The sequence below is a fragment of the Lepisosteus platostomus genome, chromosome 5, assembly GCF_059453375.1.
Source record: "Lepisosteus platostomus isolate fLepPlt1 chromosome 5, fLepPlt1.hap1, whole genome shotgun sequence".
Classification (NCBI taxonomy): Eukaryota; Metazoa; Chordata; class Actinopteri; order Semionotiformes; family Lepisosteidae; genus Lepisosteus; species Lepisosteus platostomus.
Window position 1 is genome coordinate 7,932,928 of NC_142615.1, and position 11,841 is coordinate 7,944,768.

At 45.7% G+C, this 11,841-nt stretch overlaps 7 non-coding genes across 7 annotated transcripts; 3 read left to right on the top strand and 4 right to left on the bottom strand.

Moving 5' to 3' along the window:
* Positions 1–4,005: 4,005 nt before the first annotated feature.
* trnaw-cca (transfer RNA tryptophan (anticodon CCA)) lies at positions 4,006–4,077 on the top strand. Its single transcript has one exon. It is a non-coding gene; the product is annotated as a tRNA-Trp (tRNA).
* Positions 4,078–7,029: 2,952 nt separating this feature from the next.
* Positions 7,030–7,101, top strand: trnah-gug (transfer RNA histidin (anticodon GUG)). The gene has a single exon. It is a non-coding gene; the product is annotated as a tRNA-His (tRNA).
* A 557-nt stretch (positions 7,102–7,658) lies between these two features.
* Positions 7,659–7,731, bottom strand: trnav-aac (transfer RNA valine (anticodon AAC)). The gene has a single exon. It is a non-coding gene; the product is annotated as a tRNA-Val (tRNA).
* Positions 7,732–7,840: 109 nt separating this feature from the next.
* On the bottom strand, positions 7,841–7,913 carry trnaf-gaa (transfer RNA phenylalanine (anticodon GAA)). The gene has a single exon. It is a non-coding gene; the product is annotated as a tRNA-Phe (tRNA).
* A 2,482-nt stretch (positions 7,914–10,395) lies between these two features.
* Positions 10,396–10,467, top strand: trnah-gug (transfer RNA histidin (anticodon GUG)). Its single transcript has one exon. It is a non-coding gene; the product is annotated as a tRNA-His (tRNA).
* Positions 10,468–11,041: 574 nt separating this feature from the next.
* Positions 11,042–11,114, bottom strand: trnav-aac (transfer RNA valine (anticodon AAC)). The gene has a single exon. It is a non-coding gene; the product is annotated as a tRNA-Val (tRNA).
* Positions 11,115–11,223: 109 nt separating this feature from the next.
* On the bottom strand, positions 11,224–11,296 carry trnaf-gaa (transfer RNA phenylalanine (anticodon GAA)). The gene has a single exon. It is a non-coding gene; the product is annotated as a tRNA-Phe (tRNA).
* Between the last annotated feature and the right edge of the window lie 545 nt (positions 11,297–11,841).

An 11,841-nucleotide genomic window follows, 5' to 3' on the forward strand; every position in this document is an offset into this window, starting at 1 on the left:
CTTTGACGTTCTGCTAGAGTATCCACTGGGTGGGTTTTATCGATAAGCTCGGATAGGTCATCAGTGCTCCGTCTCCGGAAAATAATCAGCACTGTTTTTTCCTGTGCTGTCTTTTAAAACATATAAGATCACGAGTTTACAGATTTCTCCAAATAACAACTATACATTTCAACCCAGCGGTTAGCATTCCTTCAATCCAATAGTTTTACTCTAGGTTAAAAGCAGCGTAATATACAGAGAGATGATATTCAAATATTTCAATGTTCTGTTGGATTACCTGTATGGAGATATCACTCAGAATTCCTAATATGATTTTGAGTTCAGTTTTGCTTTACTACTTTCAGAGTCTTATATTGACCTTGCTGAAGCAGAGAAGTGACATAATCACAAATAGTCTTATTAATATTTCAGTTAAATCTTTTTTTCTGTAGTAACATCAGTTGATATTAATATTAGTCCTGATTTATAATTTTTTGTCATGGTTGATCTTAAATAATTTTGTAATTAGTTTCAGTTTTGAAAAATCATGCAGAGAAGCTACCAAAACGGGTATAGTTCATATAATGATTAATGAAGTAGCAGCATTTTGGGTTGAAAACAAAAAGTATATCTTGGTATGAATCCTAACACTTCATAGACAGCGTTCTAGGACTTTTCGCTTCAGATAAAGTTGTCAATACATCATAGATTTCTACTCAATCAATATCAGCAGTGTTATCACTACCGAACGCTAAATATAGATCCTGGCAATACTTCGTGAGATCTTCGTAAGAAAATCCAAAATACTACGGAAGGAATCAAATTTATATGTTTCTTTGGATCGAGAAGATGATCATTATGAGACTCAAAACATGCCTGTCTTTTCTTTTTTCGAGGACAAATGGATTATTGAGGTGTAAAGATGGGTTCAAAACCAAAATCACCTGCTATCGCTGCTGTTTCTTCAAATCCTTCAACTGATCATCGATATCGAGGAATAATATATAGTTTCTTCAAATCCTTCAACTGATCATCGACATAGAGAAATAATATTATACAATTGTGGTTTTCTGTTAATTGCCAATTTGACTAATTACATCTTCGTTTACAGATGTCTTGCATGTATCACAAGGTATAATAGTCGTCGTGCGTCCTCAGTTAAAATGTACGACAAAAGTACAACATTTATGGTTACATCCATATTAAAATGAAGGTTAATATACCAAGATATTAAAATACAATTGTACAGTCCTAACTTAATAATGCCTGTGAAGTTTTCCAACAAATCCAAACTGTAATTTTGAAATATTATAGCTGAGAATGAAAAGAGAGTACAAAGATCAAATTCAATGAGTGAAAATGCACCAGTAGTTCTCTAAGCTGAGTTTCTTCCCTGAACATGACTTGCTTGCGAAGCACCAAGCAGCCTTGAACGGATCGCGGAAATCAAATATAGAGTACAGATGGATTCAGAGTGTCCTTTCCAACTTTTGTGCAACATTTTCCTTTGATAGGGTGGAGTTGTCTTCACAATCTGGGTTAAATAAAAAGGAGTGACGTCAGTGTTAAACAGCTTTCCTTCTGGGAGAACAATGGTTGTGTTCCATATTTCTAATTATTTTGGTTTCAAGATCGCAATTTAGTGTGAAACATAAAAGCCAGCTGGATAAGCTTTATTAATTTCCCTCATGGGATCAATAAAGTATCTACAGCAGTGGTTCTCAAACTTTTTGGACCAAGTACCATCCCTAATCCAACCAAAGCATCCAAGTACCACCTACAAGTCATCATCTCATAGGAACCCCAGAAATTCTCAATGACCAACATGAGTGTACGTGCACATACTCACACATACATATAATAAATATTATAATAATGAACTTTATTTGATATAGCGCCTTTAAAGGTGGCTTCTCAAAGTATTTTACAGAAAAAAAAACATTAACAACAACTAATAAAAAAGCACCATTTCAGTGAGAGGAGTGAGCCTATTTAGTTGAGCAAAGGAGATGTGAATTAATTTTTCGAGCCTTGATACAATTCACAACAGAGTCTAACAGATATTAAATCGTCAGGCATTTTCTTGACGGCAAAGGTCTCGCGGTGGATGTTGTAATGCGTACATTAATTTCTGGAGCAACCTCTCTAATTCGTGCAACTGCACCGTTATGTCGGCTTGTCATTGCTCTAGCACCGTCTGTACAAACTCAGACGCATTTTATCAAGTCGAGGTCATTCTCTTCGATAAATTCATTCAGAAGCTGAAATATGTGCTCTCCTGTAGTTCCTGTTGGTAGCGGTTTACAGAACAGAAAGTCTTCATGGGACATACCCTCAAACTCGTATCTAACGTAAACGAGCAAATTGGCCAAATCAACTACAGACTCATCTAATTGCAGTGAAAAACATCTGCTCATCTTAACGCGCTCTATCAGTGTACGTTTGATATAGTCCTTCATTTCAATAATTCTATGAATGACTGTGTCTTTCAGGGGGAGGGGGGCAGCAGGTCGAGCTGTTTAGCAGCTTTTTTTCCACACATAATACGTGTCAGCTCTTTTGCCAACGGTAAATAAGGTTCTTCAAAAATAGTGTAGCTTACCTGCTTTAGCAATCCGCAAGCTTTTTCCGCATTTCCGTTTTTATTTCCGTATTTATTTAAAGTTTTTATTTCATGCGCATGGGAGCGAAACACAGAGACGCTCGGTGTATTTTTCTCAAATTCGAACAGTTCTTAAATATTTTTCTATCACGCTTTCGTGTGCTCACAAGATTGCCTGCGTTCGTAGCACGTATTTCTATGCATTCCTGTGTTTACAATGTTGGCATTGTTCCAAAATCACGCACATTCTCCTTTCTCCCTATTTGCTGGAGATACAATAGCTTTTTTTAAATACAATTGGTCACTTGCATCCGTAGCACGCATTCCTATAGAGTGGTATAGAATTACAGAGTATCTCTTGTGTCCACTGAAGTATTAGCACGCACTGTATCGTAGTATGTAGGCTGCGTATTCGACACGTATTAAAATACAAAATATGAAAACCCATCCCGATTTTTCAGTGCACACTACACAGTTCCAGGGTCATTTGGCGTACCACCTGGTGGCACTCCACGTACCACTGCCGGTACGCGTACCACAGTTTGAGAACCACTGATCTACAGTATCTATAAATCTCTTACACGTCATTTACAATGGCTTTTCAACTAATAGCCCGTGCAGGGATCAAACCCTAGCTGTTGGTACAGTACGAGTTGCGTAAGGCTCTGTAACGCGCAGATGAGAAACTAACCTCTGCTTCTTCATTATATACACAGTGAGCTATATATGCGAGCTTACTGCCTCCTACGGGCTCTGTATTTGATTGCGGTACAAGACCGGCCGTGGAGATAAAGTGAGACGGGTGTGTACATTAAAAGGCTCATAGTGTCCCTGGGAGGGCTCAAACCACCACCCTTTTGGTTAACAACCGAACCACAAAGACTCATGTACAGCTTAACACTTCTCGGTCTCAGTGAAAGTGATACACTCCGTAAAATTTCCAGAGATTCATTTATTTTTAAAGGAAAATCACCAACAGCGGCCGAGATCTACTGGAGTTTTTTCATTCTATACTGCGATTTCTGAAGGGTACTCTGTGAAAATACGAGTTTTGACGAGAAGGGATGGACATATAAGGTCAAAAGGCTTGAGGAATTGAACCTTAAGGTGAAGACTGGGGGTTCAGTAGCAGCAGAACCTGATCAATATCAGTTGACTCCGATATACTTTGAAAATGAACTTGGGGATTTAGAGTCAGACGTGCTACCGTTGCACCATGGGGTACTTAATTAAAAAAAAATAGAAAAAAAATCAGTGTTCCTGGAACTGTAATTGAGAACAACACCTGCACAAGAGCTGCGCAGGAAGAATAAAATGTGGTCTGGGAAGAAGAGACTCTCTTCGCAGAGCTGCGCTCTTCACAGATTTTTTTTTTGTGAAGCTGATTTGTCTCCTTTGGGAAATTCAACAGCACTGACAACCGTGACTTCATGGCGCAACGGTAGCGCGCCTGACTCCAGATCAGAAGGCTGCGTGTTCAAATCATGTCGAGGTCAGCTGTTACTTTTTCAGGTTCTGCTGGTCCTGAACACGGAATTCACCCCATGCAGTTGAGTTCTATCTGTACACCACATAGATAATCAAAACAAAATAGAGCAGTACAGGACACGCAGTGTGGAGCTCACACAGGCTTACAGTCTCCAGCATTGGAGTGGAGGGGAAAAAAGAACTTTTTTTTTTTTAAGAGAAAAGGCACAGTTCACATCTGCTTAACATCACGTCCAACTTTAGAGACAGCTACATCAGATAATGGAATCCCGGAAGTTTCAGATAACTTTTTTTAATACAGGTTCAAGCAAACCTGAAAGTTAATGAGTTTCCGGACACTTTTGTTTTATTAAAAAGTGTCTGAAGCCTGAAAATGTAATTTGAAAACAAAACCCGCTATTGGACATTAGCAGGTGCTTTTTGTAACGATTTGCTATTTCATGCTGGAAAACAAAGGAAACAGACCCAACGTTTGCTTTCAGGTGCGGTTCATTACATAATATACATCTATTACTGAGGAGCTTGAATAAAATTTACACGAGCCAGGTAGAAGTCGAACCTAGAATCTTATGATCCGAAATCAGACGCGTTGTTTATTAAACCGCTGGCATTTCACATGACCTGAATTCCCCCATAGTGTGCTCAGCGCCGCTACTAGTAATGCACCGCTCCGTCTAAAATTTCAAAGTGAGAAACATGTGTTTTCTGATTTTTTATGAGTTTTAAAATATAATCTCTTTAAATACAGACAAGGGGTTTATGTTTCGCACTGAAATTCCGATTGACTGAGAATTCAAAGAAAGACTGTTTTCTTCCACAACACCGTATAATTATCACATCCACCAGACTCTCCAACCTCTCCAGATCTTGCTGGTCGAGCAATTGCTCCGATAAATTAGGTCACGTATCATGTTAAATCATTTCTTCTCAACACAACATTTCCTGGTGCACGTTTTCTCTATGAAAAAAAGACATTTTTCCGTTGCACGATTTCTCCTTTTTTATCAAAGCGTACAGAAATAAAAAAGAAGAAGAAATAGTGTCGCAAAAGAACTCTGTCGCCCTTGGGAGATGTCAAACGCATTGGACATGAAAATGGCAGATAAAAGCCAGTTCTCTTCGTTTCTCAGTGTCGGGGCTGCTATGTAAAAGAGGCAATTTGCTCTGAGCGCAGGTTCAGCGCTTACTGAACGCAGATGTCTCAGAGCGGTGTGTCCAAGCGGCTGTAAAAGGTGAAGGCTGTCCTGTCACCGTAGCCTAGTTGGTTAAAGCGCTTCTCTATTAAACAAAAGAACCGAGATTCAAATCCCAGCCGTGTCTTTCTTCCTATCTTGTAGTACAGAACGTATCATTTCGGGCAATCACAAAGGGCTTGATTTCGTTAAATGCATGTGTTCATTTCCTTTCTGGAAAACTTGTTTTTGATGAAATTCACACAGCTTGCGAAAAATGAAATTCAATTCTTGGTTATCAGTGCAGAAGAAATATTACAGGCTGGCAAAATAAACGGGAAGAGATTTTTTTTTAACCGAAAACTTGTGATTCGAGAAATGACCTTACCAGTCGGTTAGCGCGTTCGGCTGTTAACCGAAAGGTTGGTGGTTCGAGTCCACCCAGGGACGGGGTTCTTTTGCAATATAAACATTGTCTTCAGTCGATTGGATTTCTCAGCGAAACCTTAACCATTTTAATATTTGCAGGAAATGCAAGTGTTTAACACGTGTCAGGGTCACCGGGAAATGTCCAATAATGCCCAACATTGCAACTCCCCAGAAAACCATATTCACTCAAAAAAAATTATCGTCGAATCTTCATTTATACTCCAGTTATCCAGAATCCTCTGCTGAAATATTTTAAAAATACAATGCAGGTTTGTTTGAGAACTTGACAAGCATTCTTACAATAGCACTGTGCAGTTGGATTTTGATATTTTGACATATTTACCTTAATTTTAAACATAAATACTATACAGTCTATTGTAATTTTAAAATATGTTAGCTGAGGATGCAAAGGGGTGAAAGGGAAAGGTCAGAGGGTATAGTAAAAACAAGGTTAGGATTGGTGGAGGTGGTAGGGGTGTTGATGGTTTTTCTCTTGTCATGGAAATATAACTATTAATTTTAAAGGATCACTTACTGACGTCAGACAGCTGCCAATTCTCCAGATGCGTCTCTGGAAGGATAAACAGTTTATCCTCCGAGGTTCGTCCAATTTGCTAAAATTGTCCGGGTCCGGATGGAGTTTCAGCAGCCGTTCGCGCTCAGGTTTGTGATCCCGGACGAGCCCCCAAATTGTCATGGAAATATAACTATCAAGGAAGCCACAAGAGAGAGTTCTCACCTGAGTAAGGTCTTTATTTCAATATTTGCCCTGCAAAGTGCAACCAGAGACTCAATTTGTTACAAGCAGTACAGGGTTTTTATAAGACGTTGCGCTGTAAAAAAATTCAGCAGTTGGTCCCTTCTAAAACTTCCCCTTTCTCTAAGAGAAAACAGATTACATCATAGAGCGAGAGAAGAAAAACTAGATTTGTTATTCAAAGCTTATCAGTTACTTTCAGCTAATTCTAATGACCCAGACAGCATATATTGTTTTGGTACATTGTCTTCTAAACTAACCTAAACAGTGTACTTTGTTGACGAACTGTTTTCTAAAATTCTGCACGCACTGTAGCACAGCAGTTACATCCTTGAAATATATTATCTAAAAGCACCAATATATTTTTTCAAAGCTCTCTACATTTTTAAGAATCAATTTACTTATTAGATTTCCACTTCACCGGCATCATGCAAGCAAACTACATAAATATGAGAAAACACGCAAGAGAGTTGTCACTCAGAGTGTCGAAGGGTCGATGTATACTGGGGCTCAGTTGAAATGCAACGTCAGGACTTTTTCAAATTATGTCACACGAAGAGAGCACAGCCCTTTCCGCCCTGCCGCGTGTGTCTCGGTAACTCGCTGTGATCGTATAGTGGTCAGTACTTTGCGTTGTGGCCGCAACAACCCCGGTTCGAATCCGGGTCACGGCAGAATAGGGGCGTGAATATGAAGGCAAAAAAAAGCCAATCGATGTGAACGAACGGCGCTTTACAGAGGAGTACTGCCTGACTGGATCGTTCATGAACGACAGAGGCCACTCCGACCTCTTCTCGGTTTTCTTCAATGACTTACTAAGGATCTTCTTCACATTCGCCCATGCAGGGGAAGCCAGTTACACCAAAGCAAACGCAGGAAAGTGCATTTCAAGCAGAGACCAGGAGGGACTTGTTTACACCGAGAGTGGGCGGGGAATGGAACAATGCGCCCAGCCCTGTTGCTGGAGCCGATTCTTGATGAGCTCTTGGGCTCACTAAGAGGCCCCCGCTGGATGCTAATCTTTCTGTTGTTCTTGCAGGTCCTGCGCTGCTTTTGAGCCGACAGAGCTCGTCCTGGTCTGTCGGCACAGCCCAATTGCAAATGATCGGCTCCGCGTACAGAAGGAACGTGCGTTTGGTACAAGAGTGCACGAAGGCACTGGAAATACATTGGGAACAAATGACCGGTCGCTCAAGACCTCTGTGAAGTACAGGAGCGTGCAAAACGAGGCTGTTTCCGCCCGGTCTCGAACCGGGGACCTTTCACGTGTTAGGCGAACGTGATAGCCGCTACACTACGGAAACCTGCAGGGACCACTGCTGGTTTCTCGCTTGCGTTTCGGGCTGAGAAAGGGACGCGTCACTTTAGGCAGGTGGCGCTGGAGAGAGGAACAAAGGTCGCGATGAAACGAAATGCCGAAACCCGGGATCGAACCAGGGACCTTTAGATCTTCAGTCTAACGCTCTCCCAACTGAGCTATTTCGGCAGTGCGCAAAGCCCACAGCCACCTGCTCCAGCCTTCCTGTGTTGTGGCATGAGCGCACCAAGAGTAGCGGGAGAGTGTTGCAGGAACGTCACTCAGAAGGAAAGCCACCCAGCTGCGCCCTCTGAGCTCTGTCCAGCGCATCTTCCTCGCATGGACTCCTGCCTGCGACGGGCAGGAAACAATTAGCAAGAACAGAACGACACCCCATGGGTGTCTCATGACCGCACCTTAGGTTGTGACACGTGCACGTGTGAGGGGTTGCCGAGCTACTTTGGAGCAGAGCTTGGGCGGAGGGGGAGCGGGAAAGCAGACAAAGAGGTGACACCTCAAGGTCTGCACGATCACAGCTCTCCGCCGCCCCAGGCTTCCGCTCGATAAGCTACTGGACACAACCGCCCCTCCTCACACAGACCGTGGAAAAGCCCCCGAGTGGGAGGGCTCTCTCTTCCTCCCAGGAGCTCTTGGACACGACGCACAGACAGGGCGCGGGGAGCCGCCGCCTGCAAACACGGCTCCAGGCGGGACTCCACTCCGCAGGAGCCGCAGAGCAGAGGAGATGAGGGCAGCTTAGCTTCTGTGCAGAGACCTGAGCTGTTGTTGCTGTGGATGCTGTCTTTTCTGCACTCGGGGTAGGAGTGAATGTTGAGTTGCCCTTAGAAATGAAGCAGAGCACTTCAACGGCACGGGTGTGTGTGTGTGCGCGCCCTGGTGATTCTGGGAGACAGATCGAACCTGGGCTAAAAGAGAGGGGGCTTAGCCCTCTTCCATTTGCTAGTTCAAAGTTGTACAACCCATTTGTATCTGCTAGGCGGCGCAGTCGTCGTGCACAAAACGCTTTGAAAAGCGTCAAAGGCAAGTCATTCCGAGTTGGTCGTTTGTGTTTTCCGTTCAGACGCGAAATGCTGAAATGATCTCTCGGCTCCTCGGTTGTCATTTCTGCTCCGTAAAGGGATCACAGCACGCGTCGGCTTCCAGCATGCTGGGTCGGGACACGATGCCGGGGGTTGGAGAGAGCGATATCTTCCTCGTTAGTATAGTAGCAAGTATCCCCGCCTGTCACGCGGGAGACCGGGGTTCGATTCCCCGACGGGGGGTAGCTTTTCTTTCACCTCCTTAGAGAAATGACTGCCTTTCACTTCTCTGTTTTCTTTCACAGCGTCGTGCACCTTTTCATTGCTCTCGCTTTCAGAGCCTCCGCACGGCACACGACTCGACATCAGGAAGCACATTGAAGTGAAAGCAGGAAGCGCTGCGACATGCACTGTGCAGATCCCGCCACACTAAGAGGTGAGTGGGTCTGTTCGATGCACAAAGAACGCTTTGAGAAGCATCAAAGGCAAGTCATTCCGAGTTGGTCGTTTGTGTTTTCCGTTCAGACGCGAAATGCTGAAATGATCTCTCGGCTCCTCGGTTGTCATTTCTGCTCCGTAAAGGAATCACAGCACGCGTCGGCTTCCAGCACGGTGGGTCGGGACACGATGCCGGGGGTCGGAGAGAGCGATGTCTTCCTCGTTAGTATAGGACCTGTCACCTGTCCCCACCTGTCACGCGGGAGACTGGGGTACATCAGGACGCGCCTTGAAGTGAAAGCAGGATGCGCTGTGACATGCACTGTGCAGATCCCGCCACACTAAGAGGTGGGTCCAGTGGGTCTGTTCGATCACAGCGCTAGGCGAATCCCCAATCCCCTTTTGTGCCTGGCGACAAAAGATATCTGTTTCCGCCCGGTTTCGAACAGGGGACCTTTCGCGTGTGAGGCGAACGTAATAACCACTACACTACAGAAACGGTGGTAAGACGTGCCCAGCGGCCCAGTGCTGAGCTTCGCCAATGCGATTCAGCTGCTTCCAGTGCCTTTATTGGAGTGCGCTGATGGACCGTGCTCTCTCTCCAGAGACCAGCACGCCTGTCATGGACGGAGCAGGAAAGGCGGCGCCACATTCTACAGCCCTCTCCACGCAATCGACGAAATCGGGCTACTGAAGTGGAGAAAATCGCCTCTCCAGAAAGTGCAAATATCATCTTGGAGACTATAAATCCTATTGCCGAAGGTCAGCCCTGTCTACCAGAGTAACCCTCCCACAGCGATGATCAGCTCGTCTCACACGCGAGAAGTTTCGGTTGGAAACAAGCGCCCCCTCTTCTCGCACGTTTTGCACGTTCGAGTAGTTTTAATGCGGCTCTTTCGTACACGGTGCTGATCTTTTGGAAAGCAGGAGGCAAAACCGAGTCGAACCGCCTGGGTGAAAACCAGGAACCCTAACCGCTAGACTATATGGCAGCGAACAACCATGCTGTTCCCGGCATCATGCAAGCAAACTACATAAATATGAGAAAACACGCAAGAGAGTTGTCACTCAGAGTGTCGAAGGGTCGATGTATACTGGGGCTCAGTTGAAATGCAACGTCAGGACTTTTCCGAATTATGTCACACGAAGAGAGCACAGCCCTTTCCGCCCTGCCGCGTGTGTCTCGGTAACTCGCTGTGATCGTATAGTGGTCAGTACTTTGCGTTGTGGCCGCAACAACCCCGGTTCGAATCCGGGTCACGGCAGAATAGGGGCGTCTGCTTTTACTACTCGCACGAATGAAGGCAAAAAAAAGCCAATCGATGTGAACGAACGGCGCTTTACAGAGGAGTACTGCCTGACTGGATCGTTGATGAATGACAGAGGCCACTCCGACCTCTTCTCGGTTTTCTTCAATGACTTACTAAGGATCTTCTTCACATTCGCCCATGCAGGGGAAGCCAGTTACACCAAAGCAAACGCAGGAAAGTGCATTTCAAGCAGAGACCAGGAGGGACTTGTTTACACCGAGAGTGGGCGGAGAATGGAACAATGCGCCCAGCCCTGTTGCTGGAGCCGATTCTTGATGAGCTCTTGGGCTCACTAAGAGGCCCCCGCTGGATGCTAATCTTTCTGTTGTTCTTGCAGGTCCTGCGCTGCTTTTGAGCCGACAGAGCTCGTCCTGGTCTGTCGGCACAGCCCAATTGCAAATGATCGGCTCCGCGTACAGAAGGAACGTGCGTTTGGTACAAGAGTGCACGAAGGCACCGGAAATACATTGGGAACAAATGACCGGTCGCTCAAGACCTCTGTGAAGTACAGGAGCGTGCAAAACGAGGCTGTTTCCGCCCGGTCTCGAACCGGGGACCTTTCGCGTGTTAGGCGAACGTGATAGCCGCTACACTACGGAAACCTGCTGGGACCGCTGCTGGTGTCTCGCTTGCGTTTCGGGCTGAGAAAGGGACGCGTCACTTTAGGCAGGGGGCGCTGGAGAGAGGAACAAAGGGCGCGATGAAACAAAATGCCGAAACCCGGGATCGAACCAGGGACCTTTAGATCTTCAGTCTAACGCTCTCCCAACTGAGCTATTTCGGCGGTGCGCAAAGCCCACAGCCACCTGCTCCAGCCTTCCTGTGTTGTGGCATGAGCGCACCAAGAGTAGCGGGAGAGTGTTGCAGGAACGTCACTCAGAAGGAAAGCCACCCAGGTGCGCCCTCTGAGCTCTGTCCAGCACATCTTCCTCGCATGGACTCCTGCCTGCGAGGGGCAGGAAACAATTAGCAAGAACAGAACGACACCCCATGGGTGTCTCATGACCGCACCTTAGGTTGTGACACGTGCAGGTGTGAGGGGTTGCCGGGCTACTTTTGAGCAGAGCTTGGGCGGAGGGGGGGCGGGAAAGCAGACAAAGAGGTGACACCTGAAGGTCTGCACGATCACAGCTCTCCGCCGCCCCAGGCTTCCGCTCGATAAGCTACTGGACACACCCGCCCCTCCTCACACAGACCGTGGAAAAGCCCCCGAGTGGGAGGGCTTTCTCTTCCTCCCAGGAGCTCTTGGACAAGACGCACAGACAGGTGTGGGGAGCCGCCGCCTGCAAACACGGCTCCAGGCAGGACTCCGCTCCGCAGGAGCCGCAG